This window comes from Bos indicus x Bos taurus, chromosome 11 (genome assembly GCF_003369695.1).
Source record: "Bos indicus x Bos taurus breed Angus x Brahman F1 hybrid chromosome 11, Bos_hybrid_MaternalHap_v2.0, whole genome shotgun sequence".
Taxonomy (NCBI): Eukaryota; Metazoa; Chordata; class Mammalia; order Artiodactyla; family Bovidae; genus Bos; species Bos indicus x Bos taurus.
The window spans coordinates 1,001,245-1,013,046 of NC_040086.1; the positions used below are offsets into that span (position 1 = coordinate 1,001,245).

General features: G+C 48.1%; 1 long non-coding RNA gene across 1 annotated transcript in view; it reads left to right on the forward strand.

Moving 5' to 3' along the window:
* The window catches only part of LOC113900900, a 79,745-nt gene extending 68,319 nt beyond the window's left edge, over positions 1 to 11,426 (forward strand). The window contains exon 3 of the long non-coding RNA XR_003513258.1: positions 10,273 to 11,426. This is a non-coding gene — a long non-coding RNA (uncharacterized LOC113900900). The remainder of the gene's footprint in view (positions 1 to 10,272) is intronic.
* Positions 11,427 to 11,802: the final 376 nt, after the last annotated feature.

An 11,802-nucleotide genomic window follows, 5' to 3' on the forward strand; every position in this document is an offset into this window, starting at 1 on the left:
CAATGGGGAAACAATCCAATGTCCATCAACAAATAACTAGATAAGTTATATATGGTGTATCTTACTGTGGACTATTATTCAGTCTTAAAAAAGAATGAAGGGCTGATCCATACTGCAACATGAATGAACCTTAAAACCACTGTGCTAATTAAAGTGAGTCAGACTCAAAAGGACAAATATTACATGATTCCACTTACAAGAGGTACCAAGAACAGGACAATTCATAGAGAAAATAGAATGGTGATTAACAGGATCTGGGAGAAGAGGGACTGAGGGCTTATGGGTTAAATGCACAGAGTTTGTGTTTGAGTTGATGAAAAATTTTTGCAAATAGATACTGTGATGATTGCATAACACTGTGAGTGTCCTTAATGCCACGAGGCATACACTTTTCAAAAAAGACATGTTTAGAGAAATATATGTCACATCATAGGTCATCAAGAGCATGGAGGGACGAACCACTGGCCTTGGCAGTGGCCTTTGCCCCAGAGCTTCATTCCTCACCAGTGATAGGCTCTGTCTCAGCTGCGAAGGCACCCCTGGGATCCACAGGACTAGCTTGAGGGTGAGCTTTCACTTCTGCAGGGACCTGTTCTGGGAGGTCCACAGATAAAGTGATTGCTGGCATCCCTCGGGCAGCATGAAACGGCTTTGTGCATTTCTGGAAGGTCCAGAGCTGCTGGCCAGTGGCATGTTTTGAAGTATTAGATGTTTCACAGCTAGGGAAGGTCCTCCTGGCATGAAATCTTCACTCCTTTAGGGGAATAACAGCAACAAAGGGAGCGACATTTTATTAATTTGCTGGAAAGAAAGAAACACACACCCACACATATGCAGACTCTCCCCAAAGATAGAGTTATCAATTACAGATATTAGCAATGACGACTTCTATTAGTGGGGCTTCCCAGGTGGCTCAGTGGTAAGGAACCCCCGCCTGCCAAGGCAGGAGACACAGAAGACGCAGGTTCCATACCTGGATCAGGAAGATTCCCTGGAGGAGGAAATGGCAACCCAGTCCAGCATTCTTGCCTGGAAAATTCCATGGACAGAGGAGCCTGGCGGGTTATAGTCCATGGAGTTGCAAAGAATCAGACGCGACTTAGGGACTGAGCATGCATGCTTGAAAACCTGGTTTTAGGTGTAATTTTACAAACCCAGCCTGCTCCAGAGGGCTGGGAAAGCAACAAGCACTGCCCTTTCCTCATAGAAGAGGCTGTCTGTCCCAAGTCCCAGCTGGACCCTCTCCCGGTTGGTCCCTGCGTCACTGATACCGATGTCACACTCCGGGTGAGGACCTGATTGGGTCACACACCCCTCTGTGAGTGCCCAAGAGCAGAGAGAGAAAGGTTCGGCTTCCCCGACTTCCGTGGTGGATGGTGACACCTACAATATTCTCCACCTGCCCCAAACATGATGGAGGAGGAACTGCCCCCAAAAAGGAGGCTGGGGGCCAACCAGAAGCAGGCCTGGACTGGGACAGCCAGAAACCCATTGAAATGTGAAAGTGTCAGTCACTCGGTCCTGTCCAACTCTTTGCAACACCGTGGACTGTAGCCTGCCAGGCTCCTCTGTCCGTGGGATTTCCCAGGCAAGAATAGAGGAGTGGGTTGCCATTCCCTTCTCAAGGGGATCTTCCTGACCCAGGGATCGAACTTGGGTCTCCTGCTTTGCAGGAGGATTCTTCACCATCTGAGCCACCAGGAAAGCCCTCAGAAAGCCAATACATACAGTAAATCATCGCCCTCCTGGAAAAACATTCAGTTCCCACTGGACTGAGAATCAAGGGTCAGGACCCATATGAGGCTTTATAAATATTTCCTCTCTCGGAGTCTCAGGGTGTATTTGTGCATCTGCAGGGGCTGGTACCTGATGGAAAATTCGTGGGTTTCTGACTTTGGCAGATGCTCCCTCTGCTTTCCCACAAAAGATGATGCCCTGGCTGCTTTATTCTTCAAGTCTTGGTAGCAGGAGCCCCAAGTCCTCTCTGCCAAGGCCAAGGCCCAGGAGACAGCTCCTGGCATGTCAGTGGTGGGGTGGTGCTTCCCCAGGGCAGAGACTGTGGCAGTCTGGTGATATCACCCCCTTTTCTGGAGGCAACTGACCCCTGGGACATAGAAATGACTTAATTGGAGAGAGTGACAAGTGTTACTTGTTCCTGGTTGCGGCAATCTGCACTTCTGTGCAGCTGCCAGGTCAGAGGCGGGGCAGGAAGCCAAGAGAAAAGTCAGGGCCCAGTTGGCAGAGAGGGGCACTCCACACCCATGGGTGGCAGGTGGGGTGTGAGAGCTTGTTCACCCACAGTAGGGCTGCAGCAGCAGGGGCTGATCAGTTACAGGGGGAGGAATCCCAGAGAGTGGTCAGGCCAGGTGGGCGATCAGGAGGCCTGTGCCAGGCCTGTTACCAGAGGAAACGTGCCAACTCTCAGACAGTCCATGATGAGCTGATGAGAAAGTGGGCAAGGCACCCTGCTTTCCCAGGGCAGAGCACTTGGCCAGACAGCGTCAGAGACAGGGTTCAAATCCCAGTCCCTCTTGGTCAGACAGAAAGGCAAGTAGAATATGAACAGGGATGGATAGGGATGTAGGGACAGTGTGTGTGTGTGTGTGTGTGTGTGTGTGTGTTGGGGGCCAGTAATGCAGTGCGTACCAGGTCTCAGAGACAGATCCTGGTTCTGGCCGAGTCTATTGTATTGGGTTGACCACAGAGTTCATCAGAGTTTTTCCATAAGATGGTATGGAAAACCCCAAATGAACTTTTCAGCCAGCCCAATAGTTCATGACCCGAGGATCCTAGGAGTTCTACCACGCGGGGCCCAGAGGACCCAGAATCAATGCCCCCGTGAACGCTGTGAGCTGCCCTGGGATGGGCTGGGCGTTCATTCCAACGCCACTGCCCTCTGGGGGTGCCCCCAGAGCCGCCCCCCAGCAGGGACTGACAGCGGCTGGGCGGAAGCAGGGGAGGCGCCAGACCCCGCCCACACAGGTTCAGAGGGCCCCCGGAAGGTGTCTTCAGAGTTCCTGTGGGTCCCACCTCACTCCTATTAAACCCCAAACCTGGTTGCTGTCCTTCTCAGCTGCTATAGGCAGAAGTGAAAACCTACAGTCCCAAGGACCCTGGAAAGACCTTCAGGTATCTTCCTCTGCCCTCATAAATGTGAGTGAAGCCTCCCCCACCCCTACCCAGAGGGCCTCTCTGTCCCAGAGTGTCCCTGTGCCTGCTCCGTGGGCTTCATCTCACAGTCTCGGGGACCTCAGGCAGAAAGCTTACTTTTCTCCCTGCTTGGGTGCCTTTCACATCATTCTTACATATTTATTTACTTAAATTTTTTATTGGAGGGTAATCGCTTTACAACGTTCTGTTAGTTAATGTTGTGCAACAAGGTGAGTCAGCTATCTTATTGTTCAGTTGCTAAGTCAGGTATGACTTTTTGTGACCCCAAGGACTGCAGCATGCCAGGCTCCTCTGTTCTCCATTATTTCCTGGACTTTGCTCAAATTTATGTTCATTGAGTCGGTGATGCCATCCAATCATCTCTGCCACCTGCTTCTCCTTTTGCTTCAACCTTTCCCAGCATCAGGATCTTTTCCAATAAGTTGGCTCAGGTGGCCAAAATATTGGAACTTTAGCATCAGTCCTTTCAATGAATATTCAGGGTTGATTTCATTTAGGATTGACTGGTTTGATCTCCTTTCTGTCCAAGGGACTCTCAAGAGTCTTCTCTAGCACCACAATTAAAAATAATCAATTTTTCAACACTCAGCCTTCTTTATGGTCCAACTCTCACATCTATACATGACTATTGGAAAAACCATTTGTTGGCAAACTGATGTCTCTGCTTTTGAATACCCTGTCGAGGTTTGTCATAGCTTTCCTTCCAAGGAGCAAGTGTGTTTTAATCTCATGGCTGCAGTCACTGTCTGCAGTGATTTTGGAGCTCAAGAAAATAAAATCTGTCACTGTTTCCACTTTTCCTGCTTTTCTTTGCCATGAAGTGATGGGGCCAGAAGTCATGACCTTAGTTTTTTGAATGCTGAGTTTTAAGCTGACTTTCTCACTCTCCTCTTTCACTCTTATCAAGAGGCTCTTTAGCTCCTCTTTGCTTTCTACCATTAGAGTGGCATCATCTGCTTATCTGAGGTTGTTGATATTTCTTCCAGCAGTCTTGATTCCAGCTTGTGAGTCATCCAGCCTGGCATTGTGCATAAAGTACTCTGCATATAAGTTAAATAACCAGGATGGCAATATACAGCTTTGTCATACTCCTTTCCCAGTTTTGAACCAGTCCTCTGTTCATGTCCAGTTCTAACTGTTGCTTTCTGACCTGAATACAGGTTTCTCAGGAGACAGGTAAGGTGGTCTGGTATTTCTATCTCTTTAAGAATTTTCCAGTTTGTTGGGATCCACACAGTTAAAGGCTTTAGTACAGTCAGTGAAGCAGAAGTAGATGTTTTTCTGGAATTCCCTCACTTTCTCCATGATCCAGAGTATGCTGGCAATTTGATCTCTGGTTCCTCTGCCTTTTCTAAATCCAGCTTGAACATCTGGGAGTTCATGGTTCACGTACTATTGAAGTCTGGCTTGGAGAATTTTGAGCATAATCTTGCTAGTGTGTGAGATGTGCCTAATTACTGCACAGTAGTTTGAACATTCTTTGGCATTGCCCTTCTTTGGGATTGGAATGAAAACTGACCTTTTCCAGTCCTGTGGCCACTGCTGAGTTTTCCAAATTTGCTGGCATACTGAACGCAGCACTTTAACAGCCTCATCTTTTAAGATTTGAAATAGCTCAACTGGAATGCCATCACCTCCACTAACTTTGTTCATAGTGATACTTCCTAAGGCCCCCTTGACTTCACACTCCAGGATGTCCAGCTCTAGGTGAGTGACCACACCATTGTGGTTATCCAAGTAATTAAGACCTTTTTAGTATAGTTCTGTGTATTCTTGCCACCTCTTCTTAATCTCTTCTACTTCTATTAGGTCCCTGCTCTTTATGTCCTTTATTGTTAAATTCCTTGCATGAAATATTTCCTTGATATCACCAATATTCTTGAAGAGATCTCTAGTCTTTCCTATTTCATTATTTTCCTCAATTTCTTTGCATTGTTCATTTAAGAAGGCCTTTTTATTTCTCCTTGCTACTCTCTGAAGCTCTGCATTCAGTTGGATATATCTTTCCGTTTCTCTCTTGCTTTTCACTTCTTTTCTCAGCGATCTGTAAGGCCTCCTCAGACAACCACTTTGCCTTCTTGCTTTTCTTTTCTTTGGGATGGTTTTGATCACTGACTCCTGTACAATGATGCAAACCTCCGTCTATAGTTCTTCAGGCACTCTGTCTATTTGTCACCTCCACTGTATCTATTCGTCACCTCCACTGTATACTCATAAGGGATTTGACTTTGATTTTGAATCAGCTGTACATATACATCTCTCCCCTCCTTTTTGAGCCTCCCTTCCCCCTCACCTCGCATCCCACCCCTCTGTGTCATCACACAGCACCAAGCTGAGCTCCTCTGCTAGCAGCTTCCCCCTAGTTATCTATTTCACAGATGATGGTGCATATATGTCAGTGCTACCCTCTGGATTCATCCGGAACTTGGCTCATACTTAATACCTTCCTTTTGCTCTTCATCAGCTTCAAATGTATCAAGATGTCCTGAGGGCAAAAGAACTGATTTAGCTCTCTGATTAGAAGGAACACTCTCTGCCTAAGCCTCGCTCATTTTGAAATGCTGACATTCATGGGGAAAATCACTCAAGTTCTCTCTTTACTTCCTGTGCTTAATTAAGTGGCTCTGCAGGTGACTCAAGCCTTTTATTTTGCAGAATGACATCAGACTTATTTTCCATTTTAATAGCCTGGTTACTTCATTGATTTTTTTAAAAATCCAATTTCATTTTCTAGTGCAGTTTTTTCTTATCTGTTTCTTTTACCACCCCCCTCAACCCCAGGACATGTTAACTCCCTCAGTGGCTAAACTCCAACTGTCACAAGTACCTCCATTTTTTTTTTGAGTCCAGGGTCCAAAATCAGACTTTGAAGAAGAAATTAGGGCTGTAATTTTTTTTTTTTTTTTTTTTTTTTGCTGATTACCTACATAATTTCACCAAGTGATGGAGTTATTAATATAATTAACGATCTGATGCTATCTCTGAGCGGGCTCCCCAAGTCCTGGGGGTGGCGTGTGGGTCCCTGCAAGAAGCTACACCTTCTCTGAGACCCCTTCTTGCGCACAGGGGCCTCTCCCCTCTCGTCAGTTGCCCCTATCCATTTTCACAGGATGATCCCGAACTCATACACTTGTTTCCAGCTTCTTCAAATTTTACCAGGCAGCCAAGTGACATTCATTCATCTGGAAATGAATTGTCATGGCTGTTTGGTAGATTCTGTAGTTTTTTAGGGAGACACAAGAATTAGTCACCTTACTGTGACACTGTTTGGACTCAGAAAAAGCAGACGTTTCACTTGGCATGTGGCGTTTATTGTCTGGGTGCCTTCAGTTGGGGCTTTTATTTGTTACGATCCTGGGGGGAACCGGGTGGTTTCATTTTCTGCCCTTGCTGAGGGGTTTTCTCCGTTGCCTCTTCGTGCCCTGCTTCAGTTTCCCGAAACAAGCCGTCCCGATGAGAGCAGGGCCCTCATTCTGGGCCCCTTGGAGCCACCGGGTGCCTCTGTCCATGGGATTCTCCAGGCAGGAATACTGGAGTATGTTGTCATGCCCTCCTCCAGGGATCTCCCTGATCCAGGGATCGGAAACCTCCTCTCTCACATCTCCCGCATTGGCAGGCAGGTTCTTTACCACTAACACCACCCGGGAAGCCCCATAAATAGTAATGTGTGTCTGTTAATCCCAAATTCCCAATTTATCCCTCTCCACCTTTCCCCTTTGGTAACCAAGAGTTTGTTTTCTAAGTCTGCGAGTCTGTTTGGTAAATAAATGCATTTGTATCATTTTTTAGATTCCACATGTAAGTGATATAACGTGGTTTTATCTTTCTCCTTCCGACTTACTTCTCTGAGTGTGATAATCTGTGTTCCATCCATGTTGCTGCAAATGGCATTATGCCATTCTTTTTATGGCTGAGTAATATCCCATTGTATATGTGTACCACCTCTTTAACCATTAGTCCGTTGATGGACATTTAGATTGCTTTTGTATTTCGACTGTTGTAAATAGTGGTGCAATGAACATCGGGGTGAAAATGCTTTTTTTTTTTCAACCTTGGGTATGGATCCTCAAGTGTTCATTTTATTAATACGATGATTCTTTAAACTGCTCAGATCCATTTTTTAACACATCATACATTTTGTAGCATATCTGCACGATGTATTTCACAATGAAAGCCATTTATAGGGAACGCTCCTGCCGTGACTACCTCCTCACCATCTCTCCAAGGCAGGCAGGCCTGCGGGTCTGAGGGGCACCCCTGGGCCTCTGCTGCCACTGTCCCTGCCCCCACACTGACCCAAGCCACATCAGGTCCTGGCCTCGGGCACACGGCAACTTTCTGGATACCCCACCGTCTTCTCCCTTTCCCAGTTGTGGAGCACAATACTGCTGCTGCTGTTCAGTCACTAAGTCACGTCTGACTATTTGCGACCCCATGGACTGTGGCACGCCAGGCTCCCCTGTTCTTCACTTTCTCCCAGAGTTTGCTCAAACTCAGGTCCACTGAGTCGGTGATGCCATCCAACCGTCTCATCCTCTGCTGCCCCCTTCTCCTTTTGCCTTCAATCTTTCCCAGCATCAGGGTCTTGATTTGGAAACTATAAACAAGAATGTATTGCAGAGAACTCTGCTTCCAAACTTGGAATCTCCCTTCATCCCAAGTTTCTGCCCAATCTGGTGAGGCTGTTTAGGAAGGCATGGTGACTTTCTAGAACGTGCATGGGGCCAAGTGACCACCCAGAAAGTGCCCGAGGTTGGGAGTCAGGCAGCCTGAGCTGGCCCCTCAGCTCTGCCCCTAGTGGGTGGCACACCTGATTCTTCCTCCGCTCTCCCTGGGCGTCTCTTCCAGGACTGAGCGACACCTTTGCTCTCTTGCTCTTGACCTTCCAGGTCATCCCTCCACCTCCATTCGATGTGCCATCCCTAGATTACCTACTCTACCCTGCTCCCTGCTCAGGGCTCCCATGGCCTCACCTTTGCCCTGACTGTGAACTTGGTGAACATCCCTTGACAGTTGTGGAGTCTTTCTGCAAAATGATCAACGCCGAGGAAAGTCTGGGTGAATGAATATTTAAACTACCACCTCCATGTTTACACAGTTGATCACTGGGCTGGCCTCAAGAGCCCTTCATGGCCTTTTGGACCCTGAAGCTGGGTCATTGATCCCACTGACCAGACATACACTTTGCCTTTGAAGTGTCTACAAGGTAGATGTATTGAACCAAAGTTAATTCATGGATGAGTGGGGGGCGGGGGGGAGGAGGAGGCATTTGAATATTAGTTGGTTGCAGCCAATGCTTAGTTTGGCAAACATTTTTTTTTTTTTACTTTAGCATTCAGTAAGAGTTTATTAAGTGAACTATGTTCTCTCTAGTTTCTGTTCCACGTTTCCAAATAAATGGTGACATGTTGACAAGTGATAAAAGTAATGCAGATATGAGAAAGTGGTCCATAGAAAATTGTGATCTAATTGAGACCACATTAAAAAGTTAACATTTCAAGTTATCAGGACCTTCTAACTGGAATAGCTGTCCTGTGTGTCTGCAGATCCTTAATGAGGATCCCAGCTCAGCTAGCAAGGGCAGGGGCCAAGGGCTTGGACTCGCTCTCCCATCCATGGGATACAGCCTGGTGTGGATGCCTTCGATGAGCCTGTGTGTACACCCTACCCCTGCCAATGCCTGTGTGCTCTTATGCAAGCTGAGTAGCCTGACTGAGCCTTCATTTCATCAAGCATGGTGTGGGGGTAACAATCTCCACTTCACAAGGTTGACAGGGCTTACACGAGATCATCGAGGTCACCCACCAGCCCAGCACCTCACTGGTCCTCAGGCTGAGTCAGCTTCCTCCTGCTTCCCTCTATCTGTCTTTCCCTTACGCTCCAGGAGGCACTCACCCGTGTAAAGGAAACTGTGCACGCGTGTGTGCTCAGTTGTATCCGACTCCTTTCGGCCCCATGGACAGTTGCCCCCAGGCTCCTCTGTCCATGGGATTTTTCCAGGCAAGAATACTAGAGGAAGTTGCCATTTCCTCCTGCAGGGGATCTTTCCAATCCAGGGATCGAACCCACGTCTCCCGCATTGGCAGGGGGGTTCTTTACCACTGTGCCACCTGGGAAGCCGAAGGAACATGAAGCTACCAGGACATCCAGGATTGGCCAGTGTCTCTGATGATCCCAGGAACTAGATAGTCCCAGGCCCAGAACCCATTCTGTTCTCTCACTTCGTGGCCTCAGTCAGGGGACTACCCCGTCCTCAGAAGCCTGAGCCCAGGCAAGCACTTTACCCAGCACCCTGGCCTCATGCAAAGAGCCTTGATTGAGGTCTGAAACCACAGCAGTTGAGACCCAGGAGCCACTGAGCCTGAACCTAAATTCTGTGGAGGCAGAAATAGACCTCCACTAGCTTTGTTCGTAGGAGAAGGCAATGGCACCCCGCTCCAGTACTCTTGCCTGGAAAATCCCATGGACAAAGGAGCCTGGTAGGCTGCAGTCCATGGGGTCGCACAGAGTCAGGCATGACTGAGCGACTTCACTTTCACTTTTCACTTTCATGCTTTGGAGAAGGAAATGGCAACCCACTCCAGTGTTCTTGCCTGGAGAACCCCAGGGATGGGGAAGCCTGGTGGGCTGCTGTCTATGGGGTCGCACAGAGTCGGACACGACTGAAGCAACTTAGCAGCATGGTTGGAAAGTTTCATTTCTACATTCAGTTTTAGTCCATCTGGAATTTGGGTCTGACTGTGAAAGCCAGCTTCCCACTGCTTGGCTGTGTGGCACTTAACATCTCAGGATCCCCTGTCCCCACTTGACAGGTAAGACGTTAGGTCAGCACATCTCCGAGGCTTCTTCCTAACGCACAGTTGTGAGAACTCGTTCCTCCTCTCTTCAGCCTGAAACCACAGTGATGTTCCAGCCAGTGTGAAGCTAAAACCAATCCACAGATTTCCAATAACCCTACAAAGATGTGGTCACGTTCACACAGGGTCAGCTGCCATCCCGTCTCTCTGCCTTTTTCTCCTCCACAAATAAAAGAAAGCACAACGAGGCAGGTTTCTTAATGCCCACCTCCTGGCTTTTAATCATTCCTCTTTGACGTTTCAGCTTTAACCATACTGCACGTACCAAGCCAAGAACGGAGGAGAAGCATCTGTAACTAGAACTGTTATGAAAACCAGATATCGGACTTTACTGGCATTTCTGGAAGCTCCAGTTTGCAGGACTTGTAAGTATAATCGTTAAAATCCTTCAACTTGCCCTGAAAGGGACTCTGAGAGGAACCATTTCTGTGCAGGTTAGTGATCGCCTCAGTGGAACTGTGTCTCTGGAAGCAAGTGTCTGATGATAAAAAAACAAACATATACACAAGTAAAAACCCAGTTTCCAGTTTTCACCCTGATTGTTGCCACAAAATGGAAGGTGGAAGACTCTGTGGCAGGCCAGTTTGCTGGGGCTGACCCAGCCCAATGGTAACAGCTCGGGGTGGGGGAAGGTCCATGAAGACCCCATGGTGGAGGAAGGGCCTGATGGGAAGAAGCCAGTGTTCACAGGGGCTGTGGGGGTAGTGCAAGTAAAGAAACGCACTCCAAGCTCATTTAAGGGAAAAGGTGTGCCCATGATCATAGTACAGGGGCTGAGAAGGACGGTGTCTTGAGGGACTCAAGGGATGGGAAGGAGAGTGGGAGGGTATCTGGAAAGCAAATCTCCAATCCACTGGGACCCAGATCTTGCCCAGGCAGAGACCAGGTGGTCTCCCCGCTCTTAGCGGGAAATTCACTTGGAGAGGGAATTTGATTGACAGTGGACTGGGCCATGGAGTGCCCAGGTGTTTGATCAAACAGTGTTCTAAGTCAGGTGTTTCTGAGAGGGCTTCTCTGCATGAGTTCAGTGTTTAAGATTAACAGACTGAGTAAAGCAGATTGCTCTTCCTAGAGTAGCTGGGCCTCGTCTCATCAGCTGAAGGTCTGACCCTCTCACACGGAGGACACTCCTCCTGCTCTGCTGCATCTGAGCTGGGACTTTGATCTTTTCCTGCCTTAGACTCAAGATGAAGCACAGCTCTTCCTGGGTCTTGCCCATGCTGGCTTTCACAGTGGAGCTCACACCGCTGAAGCTCTGGTTCTTAGGTTTTGGCACTTGGACCAGGAGTACATTTGCAGCCCCTTTGTCTCTAATTTACTGAACGCAGTTATTGGAACTTGTCAACTTCTGTAGTCACGTGAGCTGAGTCCTTATAATAAACCACTCTGTGTGCGTGTCCCACGGATTCTGTTTTTCTGGAGAACCAGACAAAAGAAAGAGCCCATGGAGCATGTGCTGCTTAAGACCCACCTCTGTGATGGGGAGGCAGTTCTCCGACCAGACAACATCTGGGCTGAGCCAACACCCAAAGAGGCCTATGTGGCCATTTCACGCCAGAGTGCTCCTCTGTGCTCCAAGAGCATGTTGCCTGAGTATCCATGTAACCTTATGTGTGCGCGTATCCAACCTCTGTGCTCCTCAAGGTCAGTGGTTCGGCTCTGGGGCAGTCCCGAAGCCTTTGTATGGCAAGGTTAAGTCCATGGCTGAACAATGCTCAAGTGTGGCTTTTCAGTTAATGGGGTCTGAGGTGGCTGTCAACACACAGGGCCAGAG